At 38.5% G+C, this 12,851-nt stretch overlaps 1 protein-coding gene across 1 annotated transcript in view; it reads left to right on the forward strand.

Moving 5' to 3' along the window:
* The window catches only part of LOC307042541 (mitogen-activated protein kinase 1), a 38,500-nt gene that overhangs the window by 6,093 nt on the left and 19,556 nt on the right, over positions 1 to 12,851 (forward strand). The window lies entirely within an intron of this gene.

Genomic DNA, 12,851 nt, shown 5'->3' on the forward strand with positions numbered 1-12,851 from the left:
GACCCCAAAGGTGTTTTTTTCTTTGCTAAACCTCTCTAAAAATCTCAAATGTCACTTGTTTTGCATAAATCTTGATACAGGGTACTTATTATATGTTATAGTTTAGATTCCTAAAGCTTTTAGTCTACTATCCCATCATTCAAGGGTGGTGTTCACTATAAGTAATGTTTTTATTTTGGACGGACACTATTATTTACATTTTCTTTACTATGTTCAATCTGAATTTACTTTAATTAAAAAAAAATCAATATTGATTCCGACTTTTCTTAATATCTTTGAGCTTTTTGACATTTAGCAGGAAGGAAATCTATATTTCTAAGACATAATTTAGCTCCATGGTTATCTTTGCACTTGCCAAAGTATTAAAAACGAAATAAAGCAACAACAACAAAAAAACGTATGGAAACGCATACCATTGGACCAGCTGTTTGTTAGTTTTTTCCTGGTTGCCTTGTTAAAGTGTATTTCAGCCATAGGGGAGGTTACAATAACGTTAGATAAAACCAGTACATAATGTCCTTGGGGGAAAAAATAAAACAAGACCACCTGGAGCGTCACAAATCAAGAATGAACTGTTTCTACTAAACTTCATAACATAATATGGTAGATGCATCGTTAGAATTTGCAATGCCCTATCAAAACTCTGCTCACAAAGAAAAGAGCTGTGTTTGTTTTAGGTAAAAATTGGCCTTCATCATCCTTTTGAGCCAACAATCAACGTTGATTAGTTAAAAGTGGTAACTTGTGTGGTTGTCATAACTTCGGTGTTTCTGTACTTTGCCTCAAAGAGATAATCTGTCAGCAAAACTGTAACTGTGTGGGGGGGGGGGGGGGGGGGGCAACTGTGATCACCCATTTAGACCATCAGTGCCTATTATTGCAAGTAAATATGTGATGAGACAAAAATGTGTCATCACTACAATACTTGATGCTGTCTTGAGCAAAACTCCTTTTGGTCCATTTTGGTACAGATAACACAAAATATTGAAGAAAAAAAATGGCTTTAGTCTGTATTCTTTCCAAATAAACAGCAATTTGGTATATTAGGAATGAGGATCTCAACAGACTACAGGAAACACCCCAAAAACACAATGAATACTGAGTATGAATAAGATGGCTCCTTATTTTCAAGCATACAAAAACAGGCACGGACAGTTTCGTCAGGCTAGACATAGGTTTCAAGGAAGTAAGTATATTTGACTCTCAATGATACCATATGAGTTACAATAACCTTATGTCCATTTATTTGTTGTGTTCTTAAAAGCCTTCCTTGCTTGTCACGTCGTTGTTGAGACACAATATGCAAAAGCCATTTAATTTAAACAATAATTGTGATCAGATTTACTTTGAGTTTCCAAGGAAGAAACTACATTTGAGTAATGACTTAAATTACCTTTTAAATTGTTACCCTGGCCAACCATGACTAAACATTTCACAATATGCAACTGCTGTATAAACAGTTGAGCCTATTGTTCACTCATGTCTTCCAGTTTTTTACTTTGGTGTTTCTATGTTTTTGGTATTGAGTGGGTGATGTGTTAGACTCCACATCTGCTCCTCCAGCAGAGATCAAAGTCATGTTAAGTGGATGGTTTATGATGGTGACTAGTTGGAGCTACCGCAGGATTCTACTCGAATTTGGCGGTTGCTAGGTAACATTGGTAAGGACACACAATTAATAAGATGAAAAGTACATTGTGACTTTGACAACCTACTTTTTACATTCAGGTTGCTAGTAACCAGAATGCAAGCTTTTATTTTGAAATTCGGAAACCACGTTATCAGCAGGCCATCGTGTGCTATCCGAAAATGGCTGGGTGACAAAAGTATATTTTCGTTTGGACCTGCAGAACGTTTTTGTCAAAAACTCTATTTGTGTGTAAAATGCAAATCCACAAACGTAGAATAGAGATCCATTTTACATTTGCAAAATATTTTTAATTTTTGTTGAGTACACAAATCTGTTTTTGCGTTTGTGGAAGGTTCTTTCAATTTACAGATTACCCATTAAAACATGCATTGTCATACTATTGAAACAAATACTATTGAAACAGATATACCTCTATTTTGTAGACATACCATGGTTTACTTTGCATCCAAAGTGACCTTAAATCAAGAAGTTGTTCTTCATCATGCCTTTTTAATCGCACGTTATTAAAGGCTCCCCTGGAATGCATTGGATAGGCAGTATGAGGCACATGAAAAGTTAGTGAGGCGTTAAGAAAGTTAAAAAACTGTGACAATTGATTAACCAAGCTTTGGTAATTATGCTTCTGAAGATAGGACGTTAAGCGCTACAGATCTGAAAACTCGTTATGTTATAACTTCCTATTGGGACACGGTTTTGTCAAAAAATGCTGAGTATCTTAGTCAAATTCCCCAAAAGGTGTTCCACCAAGCTTTTTGATTAATTATGTTGATTGTTTAGGTAAGGGGTAATCAAGATCCCTCCGCTGCGCGTCAGGCTCCACGATCACCCTGTTGGGTGTTCTTTTTTCATTAATGACCGTTACCCGCTTAGTACACAGTACACCACATACTAAATAAACACAAGACTTGACTCCCAATATGAACAAAATCTGGTTGTGTAAGAGAGTGTTCGACTGTGAGGCGTGTCGTTTTTTAGAGAAGACCTATTTCTGTTTTCAATAGCCTCTTGTCGAGTGTGAGGCTGTTGCTTGTCAGGGCTTTCCAGTGGATGAGGGCTGCAGATTGACGGTGTACAGAGCCTCTTCACACCAGCTTCAGTTTGTGCTTACACAAGCTTCACATACTGTATCACCTTCTGTGATGTTGTTCAGAAGCTTAGAATGCTCTGCTTTTTCAACACACCCACATAAACAGTTAGATCATGGGGGAATTCTGTTCAAGTGGCTCCTGTTTTATATATAAGCGCTGGTTGTAGTTGGTCATGTTTGGTCAGTTTAGCAAAACCAGATACCTTATTTATCCCCAAGGGGAAATTCAAGTGTATGGCAATTTGTAAGATATTTAACAATGGGATGGCATCTCATTGCTTCTTCCTAGAAATCTTGATTTCTTTGCTCAGAAATTCATGTAAACGCCTATCGCAGTTTGCCCAAAGCCCAATGGGACATGTTCAGATAACTTGTTTTGGCCAACCAACATTCCAAAATCCGAATATTTACAATTTGAAATGATAAAACGGAGAAAACCAGCTGTGTTATGCCATGAATTCAAATGTCCAGTAAAAGGTCACCGTGACATTTTAAGGGTATTCATTCTTTGTTTTTGTTGCATTTTATACATAGTTGTTAAAGGTTGGGTAGGTAAGTTTGAGAAACCGGCTCGAGATACGCTTTTTGTTATATTCCATGGAATGCTCTTAACATCCCGATAGCAATGAATATCTTAAGTGCTTTGACAAAAGATCCATAAAAAAATGTCATCTGTGGAAGCCGTAGTACTGTAAAAAGCACGACCAATCATGTTAGGCGGCCCGGCTAAAATAACTGGATGGCCTACCTGCCTGTCAGCCTTCCTTCTGTGCACAAACTTATCTCGTGCCCTCATTGGTCATGTGCGCGTTTGTGTGTGTTGGAGGAGGGGCTCTGTAAGGAAGTGGCAGATTTCTTCTGGCTGTGTATTTTCAAATTCTTGCGCACTCGAGCTGGTTTCTCCAAAATTACCTACCCCACCTTTAACAGTATACCTTTTTAGCACAAAAATAAAAAATGTAAAACAAATATTGTGCATTTCCTATGTACTTAATATATTTCTAGTAAATATTTAATCATATTTAACTTAAACACTTTTTTCCCCCTCCTGGATCTCAACTCCTTGACCCGCTTGATTCTTGCTGTTGCTGATGCTCTGCTTCATTACACCATGAGCCGTCCTCTTGAAATGCCACTGCGGCCGTCTCCATGGCAACCCCTCTGCGTCTGACATCAGTACCACCACTCAATAGCCAATGGGAGAGGAGGGGAGAGAATGAGAGCCTTGACACTCTGAGATCTTGTTGTGCGATTCAGAAAGAGATTTGGTTGATTACGCCTGCCAAGACGAGCACAGTGACTTCTGGTTCAACAGCGTGTAAAACATTCCACACATTGAAGCTGAGATCCTCGTTCATCATCAGGGCCTGGCAGACACAGTTTGTTACTCTGCTGTTGCATCAACATATTTTGTAGGAAATTGTCTGACTCAAATGAGCACAAACTTGTCTTGCTTGGGGTACAGTATTACAAATTGATTTCTGTGTTGTGGTCTGGGGGGGAGGAAATGAAGGTTATTTGATGCAAAGTCAAATTTGCAGAAGTGGTCAGACAGCTTTGATGTTATCTGTTTTTACATCAGAGTACGCTTGCAGAAATTGAAGTTGCATGGAAATCAGCACAGATGACACACAGTATGGGTTTTAAAGTACAGTGAAGCTTTGTAAGCAGTACAGAGCTGAAGGATTACATCGCTGCTCCTAAAATTGTGCAATGTTAAAGTGCAGGAAATATGTACAACACATTTGCATGTAAAACAAATGTTTTGCATTTTGTACCATGGATCTCAACAAATGCTTTTTAATGGGGAATCAGCAGAGATGTGGTGGATTTTTCTTCAAGGTTGTGAAGAATTTGCATAATACATTAATAGTTGTTGCAGTCCTCTCTGGACCTTTTGTTAGTGTCAAGGCTACAAACTTACAATTAGTTTCGGAACAGATTGATTTGGGGATTTTCTTAGTGGTTTTGTGTATTAAATGTAAGGCTTTGTCTGTAATGTGTGATTAATTTGTTAGTTGTATTATAATGTTATGATGAAATTTCTGTTGACATTCAGTGTAAGTCAATAAATTGCACTGGGCGTATATGAGGTCTAACACATTAATGTATATCCTTGCTCCTAAAATGTTTGTTTGCTTAACCAGTTGGTCCCATTGCTGCATTTCCTTGCACACTTTTGCCATTTGTCAGTAATTTGCAGCAAAATGTATCGCATGTGTTCGCAAGTCCAACATTTGAAAGATTCACTCAAACTCAATTTGCTGTATGAAAAGACACCTAGCTATTACTTTATTTTGGTTAATGATTCATTTTTTAATAAAATATATCACACATTTTTTGATGTCCATCACCAAAAGTTTCTTTGCGTCACTTGTATTAAACAGGATCTTATCAAAATGTACATTTTCCAGAAGGCAAGGCCATCCTTTTTATCTACAAACAACCAAGGCCAAATTGTGTGAACTCCTGCAGGCATTCGTCAGTGTAGCCCGCACAACCTCTCAAAACAATTATATCAGTTCTAAGAAAGACTAAACTAAATTGATCTCTGTGCCCAAACCAAATGTACTCTGAATGGTTTAGTATATTGATTTATAGTAAAGAGAGAGTTAATGTCTTCAAATGTCTTGTTTTGTCTAGCAAAGGGTCCAAAACCCCCAAAATGTACTGTACAGTTATAACATTGGTCAAATTTCAAACGCATATTTTTTTTTGCACTTTTGCTTGAAATAAGTTACAATGAATTATAAAAAGTATTGCCAATCATCTAATACTGATTATTTTTAGTCGTGAGGGAAACAGATACAAACAGTTGTGGTTAATGCACTGGCACTAGCCTTGACACATTACATCATATTTCAATCAAAAGAGAAAGTACATATCTGAGAGGATATTACTGAACACTTGTCATCAATGTAACAAATTGAACAATCTTGTGCTAGATTCATAAATGTAGATCTGGACTCTAAAGGCCCTCTATTCCTACAGTCCCAATCCTTAATGCACCGTCAACCTGCTGGTCTGAAGCTCTTTGCTGCAATCACGATGCCTTAAAAGCCTTTGCATATCGTTGGACTCTGCGAAAACTGTCTGCCTTGTGCATGGCAAATTCATATCTGCACTTCTTGGCTCACGTCACCCTTAAGCATTGTGAGCTTTTCGCCTTCTTCCTTTAACCCCTTGAATGTCGTCATGGTAACAGCCCAATTGCATAACACAGCGGCTGCAGTATAAAGCCTTGTATTCTCATCTCCTTGGAAACAGAGTCCGCTCCCCCCTTCCCTGCTCTTTCCTGGGCACTGAGCATGCTCAGAGACCCATACAGAAGCAGAGGAAATAGGAAAGGCTCAGAACAGATTTTCATTGCTGAATGCAGTCCATTTACTGTTGCAGTGTATTTACTGGTGCATACAAGACACTGCTGGTCTTATTGTCAACAGAGCATCTTCTATTAAGCCCGCATCACACTGTCCCGAGATTGACACCAGATGTACACACGATAAAGGAAATGTTCAAATTCGGCTCTGATCGTAACAACATCGGGCCATTCGTGAGGGCATGCTCATGTACTGTGAACTCGCCGGAGCCTCGCAGCGGGGTTACTGCGTGCGGAGCGCATAAAGCAGACTCTACACGCTAACGAAGGATCACTACTTCTTCAGGGCTGGAAAGGCTACGCAGTACGCAGGCTACTGTCCCGCAGCTGCTGCCTCTCTGTTGGACTCCGGTACTGCACGGTACTCACGAGACGTTTAAAAAAAAAAAATTATTTAGGTGAAACATTCGGGTTTTTTCAGAAAAACATCCGGGGCTTGAGCCCAAGTAGCCATCCCCTAGCGAACACTAACTGAACATGACTACGTGAAGCCGTCGTGTAGCCATCGTATTATAGTACGATGACATCGATATGGGACCACGGTGTGCGATGTTTCCTTGCAGATCGCTTCTCTGGTTGTTTTATTGCACAACAAAACCATGTAAACATATTATGTAAATAACCCAATTTGTGATCTGTGAAACTGAAAAGGATATTACATTGTTTTTGTTACTTTCGTTGCAGTTGTATGTCTTAAATGTAATTTAGGTTAACTTCATGTTTTATTTAGATGCTTTTATTTTAAAGGCGAGTTTACGCTTTTGACAGGAAGTTGTTGTTGCTATGGAAACAACATGACGGAGAAAACTTAAAGAGCAACTTGCAGGGTTTTTTTTTTTCTACATTTATGCTTAAACTTGCTTGAAAATTACAATTAAAAAAAGTGAATGCAGGATTTGATATGTTTTACGAGACATAAGGGCAGGAATTCAGAGGGAAAGGAGCAATTTTGAGCTCTGCTCTTAAAAACGGCTTTTTTTTAAGGTCATACGTCAAACGCGTCATATTAAATCACAAAGGGGAACCATCTCTGCTCTCTGACCGCGGGAATAGTTAGTAGTTGCGTTGAGCAGTTGTGTTGAGCGGTTGTGTTTTAGTGAGCTGGTATTTTCGGTAGTTTTACATTGTATTTCACCATTTGTAATCATGGTGCAGTATTGATTGCTCTCTCTCTCCCCTCCGGTACAGACGTAGTGTGGATTTGCATTAGGTAACGTTTATCAGGAAACCGTATTACATCTCTCTCCCCCCCTTCGCCGCTCTCTCCCCCCCCCCCCCCCTCCTTCCGCACTGTAACGTAGTGTGGATTTAGGTAACGCGAAATACGGATGAACCTTGCGCATTAGTTTCTGTTATGGATCAGTATCAACAGTCCTGCCAATAACGTTACTATATTATCAATGCTACGTTAGTTATAGCCTGATATATGATAGCTAACTTTACAATGTTGTGATGTGACGTTAGCTAACATTCTGTAGCTAACGCCGGTCACTCACCAAGATAGCTGCCCAGTTCTCCACTGGTTCTCCTCACACCACAGCTCAATTTCTCTCCTATGGCCGTTATTTCTTCTAATCCTTGGCTGCTCCTGGTCTCTTGGATGCCTAACAGGCTCATAATTATAAGGTTGTGGTCCGTCATATGCATTCGAATATTCATGTTCAACTTCTTCTGTGTCTTCTGTGTCGAAACTAGCATTGGGATCCATTTTTATTAATACGTTACACCGGCCGCTCTCCCCCTTGATTCCCCTTTGTTACGTCACACGCGGGAGGTCACGTGGGGAGGCTTTTTTAATGCAGAAGTAAAAATGTCTTACAAAAACAACGTCAGATGTCACTGTAGTGTATATTTATGTATATATTTTTTGAAAATCATTTTCCTACACATTTATTCACAGGTGTCTTTAACCTGGAAGTTGCTCTTTAATATCTTCTACATATAAAGACGGAGAAAGTAAAGAACAATATCCGAAAATATCAGTGACAATTTTTATTACATACAATCTCAAGTTTCCAAAATGTAAAGTCCCATAGTACTTTAACATAATCGTTTCTGTTACTTTTGTTGCAGTTGTATGTCTTAAATGTAATGTAAATGGTGCCTTCGTGTGTGGTTCGGGCGCCATTGTGTGGCCTTCTGTAGGCATCGTACTTGCTTCGGCTGTTGCTTCGGCTGTTGCTTGGCTGTTGACCAAGTTTGGGGCCATCTTCGTGCGAAATTCACAATTCCATATTCGTGTGTCCATCTGGTGTCAATTTCGGGACAGTATGACGCAGGATTTAGGATAAGCACAGGGGACAAATTAAAATAATATACGACACTGACTGGTTGCCGGGTCAGATCACTGTACTGTAGGCACATTTTAGAATACAAGTTTTGCCTTTTTAAATTGATCAGATTTTGTTCAACCTTTTCCTGAATATTCTGATCCATCAAGTTAGGCGGCAGGTCATGATTGTAGTCGTCCTTGATCGATCTGCCTATCATTATTAATTGAATTGATTGGTCCATAATAAATCCAATAAAACGTTTTTTAATCCATTTTAATTTCCCAAATCTGAAATTCACGTAATCCGATTGCTAGTACAGAGTCAATAGATCCTTCATTTTGGAATTGGAATGAATTCAAAAAGTAATCCCATCTGTTTGCAGCGAACAGTTTTTCCTAAAATTGCTTTTCTGAAGGCTTTAATTGAATAGATGGGTTCTTAAAAGGTTAATTCACCATCATTTCCCAAATCTGAAGTTCACTAATACTAATTGCTAGTAAAGGGTCAAGAAATAATTCATTTTTGAGTCATAAAAGACTAAGAAAATCAGAAAGTAATCCCATCGGTGTAGCAGCAACCAGTGTTTCTCTTTTCCTAAAATTTAATCTTCTGCTTTTTAACAGTGAGGAATTACAGTCAGCTGTGTTGGACAGGGGCCACAATCAGCTGGTGGTGGTCTACTCCCCACCAGACTAACATACATCAGTAAAAGTCCTGAACGCCTGAGAGTGCCATTCACAGAATGAAAGTCCACCCTTCAGTGACATGACTCAGAAGGTCTACATTCACAGTAGCATATTAATACTACAAACTCAACCTCAGTGTACTTTGTACTTCCTCAAAAAGCTCCTTCTGTTACACGCCTTAAAAAACTTACAAGGAACGGAAGGGCTTGCCTCAGTAAACATGATGAAATGTACTGTGAACTAAGATAGTGTTCTCTCTCCACTTTACACAGCCACCGATTTTTCTTTCCCATGAAAGCACTGCAAGCATTTTGCACCCTATTTAGACAACATATTTATAGTGTTTCTATATTTATAAAAGGATTTTCTTTTAACCTATCATATATTAGGTTAAATCTATTTAAAAGCCTAATTAGGCGTGCATTTGATCTTTGCCTCAATGTATGCAAAACAAATGTGCTTTTCATTTATTGATAGAGTTGTATATGGCATAGCGTTGTAAAGACATTGCTTTTGAGTTTATATCATGCAGACAAAACAGTGTGACTTGTCAAAAACCATTGGTAGAGCCAGCCTACTGTATACCATCGACTGATCTACTACACAAATTCTGTAGATGTTTTTCGTGCCATAGCGTTTTTGCCCTGAAACCATATTTTAGCTGTAGCACCCCGCTGCTTTGTACGTGAGGGTATCTGCAGTTACATGGAGAGCTCACACACACACACACACACACACACACACACACACACACACACACACACACACACACACACACACACACACACACACACACACACACACACACACACACACACACACACGCGCAACGCACACACACGCACACACATTCCTCTCTTTCAAGTTGAAAAGAAGGTCACTAATATTTCTCTCACAGAAGGTTGGCACACTTGTGTTTACATTTGAGTCCCTACAACCCCCATCATTATAGCAACTCATTTTCTTATTTTGTCATACTATGTGGGTGTTTTTCAGTCATGCCTGTCGTTTGTAATGTGTAGGAATAAAATAACTATTGGCTGAAAATGTAAAAGATTAATCCTGGAGGTGCAGCTTTTTTTGGACAATCTCATTTTTTGTATTGCTCCAAATGGCAGCAGCTTGTTTGACAGCAGATGACTTAGAAATCAATTGAATCTTAGACGCTGGAAGCGGTAATTAGCATTTCTTGGCAGTAGGTGGTGAGTTTTGGTGTGTCAGTTCCTGTTCACTGACAATGTCTAGCCAGATTTCGCAACCAACACAAGACTATAATATAAACTGTCATTCTTTAGGAGTTTATAACAAATGGTCTTGTATTCTTTAATTGCATTTAACCCTCCATGTGCTGTTTTGATCTTAAATCCACTCATTTATCGTAACACCTACAGTGAATATGCAAGCAATAGTCAGAGAACTTAAAAGTAACAACGAAACATATTCATTTTCGCTTTTTGTATTGAGTTTATTACAGTAATGAAATGGCATGCAAGACGTAGTTTCAAACCTGTGCGGGAATTCAGAAAATCTCTACGCTGAGTAAATGTAGGAAAGTTTGTATAGCCATTAACCCTGAAAAAGGAAACTGAAATGTAACAGTGGACATGTCTGTACCTGGAGTTGTGTGGAGGAGGTGTTTCATCGTGGGCACGGCCAACATTTTAGAGTGGAATTTAGCAATTATTCTGCCGATTGTAAACACACAGTCATTTGTATACATGTAAAACTGTTTTTATTGCATTTAGCTTAAAAACATTAGTTTGGAAAGCTGTGTTTTGTACGACAATATTATCACTCTCAAACTCTTAAAACACACACACGTACACACACGCCCATCCTCAGCAGAGTGGGAAGAGGGAAATCCAATATCCCGAAAGAGCTTAGTGATCATTGAACAGGTTAATACATGTGTTGATGCAATTAAATCAATGTTAAGCGTCATCCTTAAGCTGCTAAAAGTTAGATTTTACCCAAATGTTCTCCCCCCTAATGGCAAATGGCATGCTGGGATGTCTTTCTTGTTTGCATCGTATCAGTTTTCATGTTCTGTACTGTACTTTTCCTCATAAAAAGATAAGCAAATGTTGTTTGTATTTGTTATCAAACGTTTGTGTGCAGTGATGTAAAATGTCCCCTGAGCTCTGTGCATTAACTTACTCCCCCTTTTTCTGAATCTGGCTTTATTGTGCTAACTGCAGGAATAAGGCATTGCATGCATGCAGACTTCCTATATCATTTCCTGTATATGTTCTGCTTTTCTTTATTGAAAATACAGACGGCAATATTGTGAAATAGAGCCTAGTTGTTCTTACCACTCTTTAAGATGAATTGTCAAATCACAGACACTACTGAGAGCGATTATTGGAAAAGAATATCTGCAATTAATTCACTTTTAATCAATACTTTGTAATATTGTTTCCTCTACGTACATGCAGTTAAGATTCAAAGTCAGTGCCCAGCCTTTCTGGTACTCATTAAAATCCTCAAATGTATATCTTGAACATTTCCAAAGAATAGAAAGTGGTTCATAGAAAGTACAATATACAAAATATTTAATCATTTAATAAAATAAAAAAATGCTTTTTGCTTAAAGGTGAGGTAGGTAATTTTGGAGAAACCAGCTCGAGTACGCTAGAATTTGAAAATACATAGCTGGAAAAAATCTGCCACTTCCTTACAGAGCCCCTCCTCCAACACACACGAACGTGCACATGTTTCTCAAACTTACCTACGTCACCTTTAAAAACTCAGTCAATGGATTCCTCAGTAGGATTAAGTGAACAATTATGCACTACTAGATGTTATCTCATGCTTGATAGTTTAGTATAGTTAGTTCAAAATATTTCTTTGTAAAGCACTGATTTATTTTGTATTTCTACAATGTTTTACCATTTATAAAAATATGGACTGCATTTAAACATGTAATAGTGCTCATGGTCCATTCTACAGTAAAAACCTTTTTATTGTCTGATTTGCACAACACATCATACTCTGCACTTTTTTTAGTATAGTGATAAACGGAGTCGGAAACCACAATGAGGTGAGCTTATTCGATCAAGCTATTCATCTGGCAGAGATCTGCGGTGTGCAGAGTGGCTTTATCCTGTGTAATGTCCTGTTTGGTAGCCAAGCAGAGATGGTCCCTAAACTCTACTGGGCTGTGTCATCGTGGCAAACTCTCAGATTTCAATACTTAAGTTGCTCAAATGTAGATCAACACTTTCTGTGTCTGGCAATTTTGTTCCACTCCTACATTACTGATTGTACTTGAATGGAACCGATGCAGCAGCCTCATTGTTTTCTGCTCCACATTATCAGAGGTGTATTGGCATTGTTAAGATACTGCTGAAGCAAACAGAACATTTCCTGCTGTTACCACTTTAAACGGCAACATTAAAAGCTTTCCACTGACAAACAACAGGAAGGAAGCAGCATTAGTCCCAGAGGTTGTGTCTGCAAAGCAAGAAGGGATGTGAATTTTTATGTTCTTTCATGTCAGTGGATCATTTATTCCTTACTGCAGTTTGGACTTACCAGGCAGTTGCTCGCATCGCAGCTCTGTGTGGTATCCTAACCATATAGAAGGTGGATGTATTGGCATTTATTGCTGCTATCAATGTTTTCTGTAGCAATGCTATTGGATATATGTAAGATGCACTTTGGCTAAAACAAAATCTGTTCAAAAGCACAAAACAGGAAGTAAAAGGTGGAGACACATGGGTGAAAATAAGTTTGTTAATGCTGTGTCTTTTTGTAATGGCTCCTTTAGTATTCT

This window comes from Notothenia rossii (assembly GCF_949606895.1).
Source record: "Notothenia rossii genome assembly, chromosome: 6".
NCBI classification, from domain to species: Eukaryota; Metazoa; Chordata; class Actinopteri; order Perciformes; family Nototheniidae; genus Notothenia; species Notothenia rossii.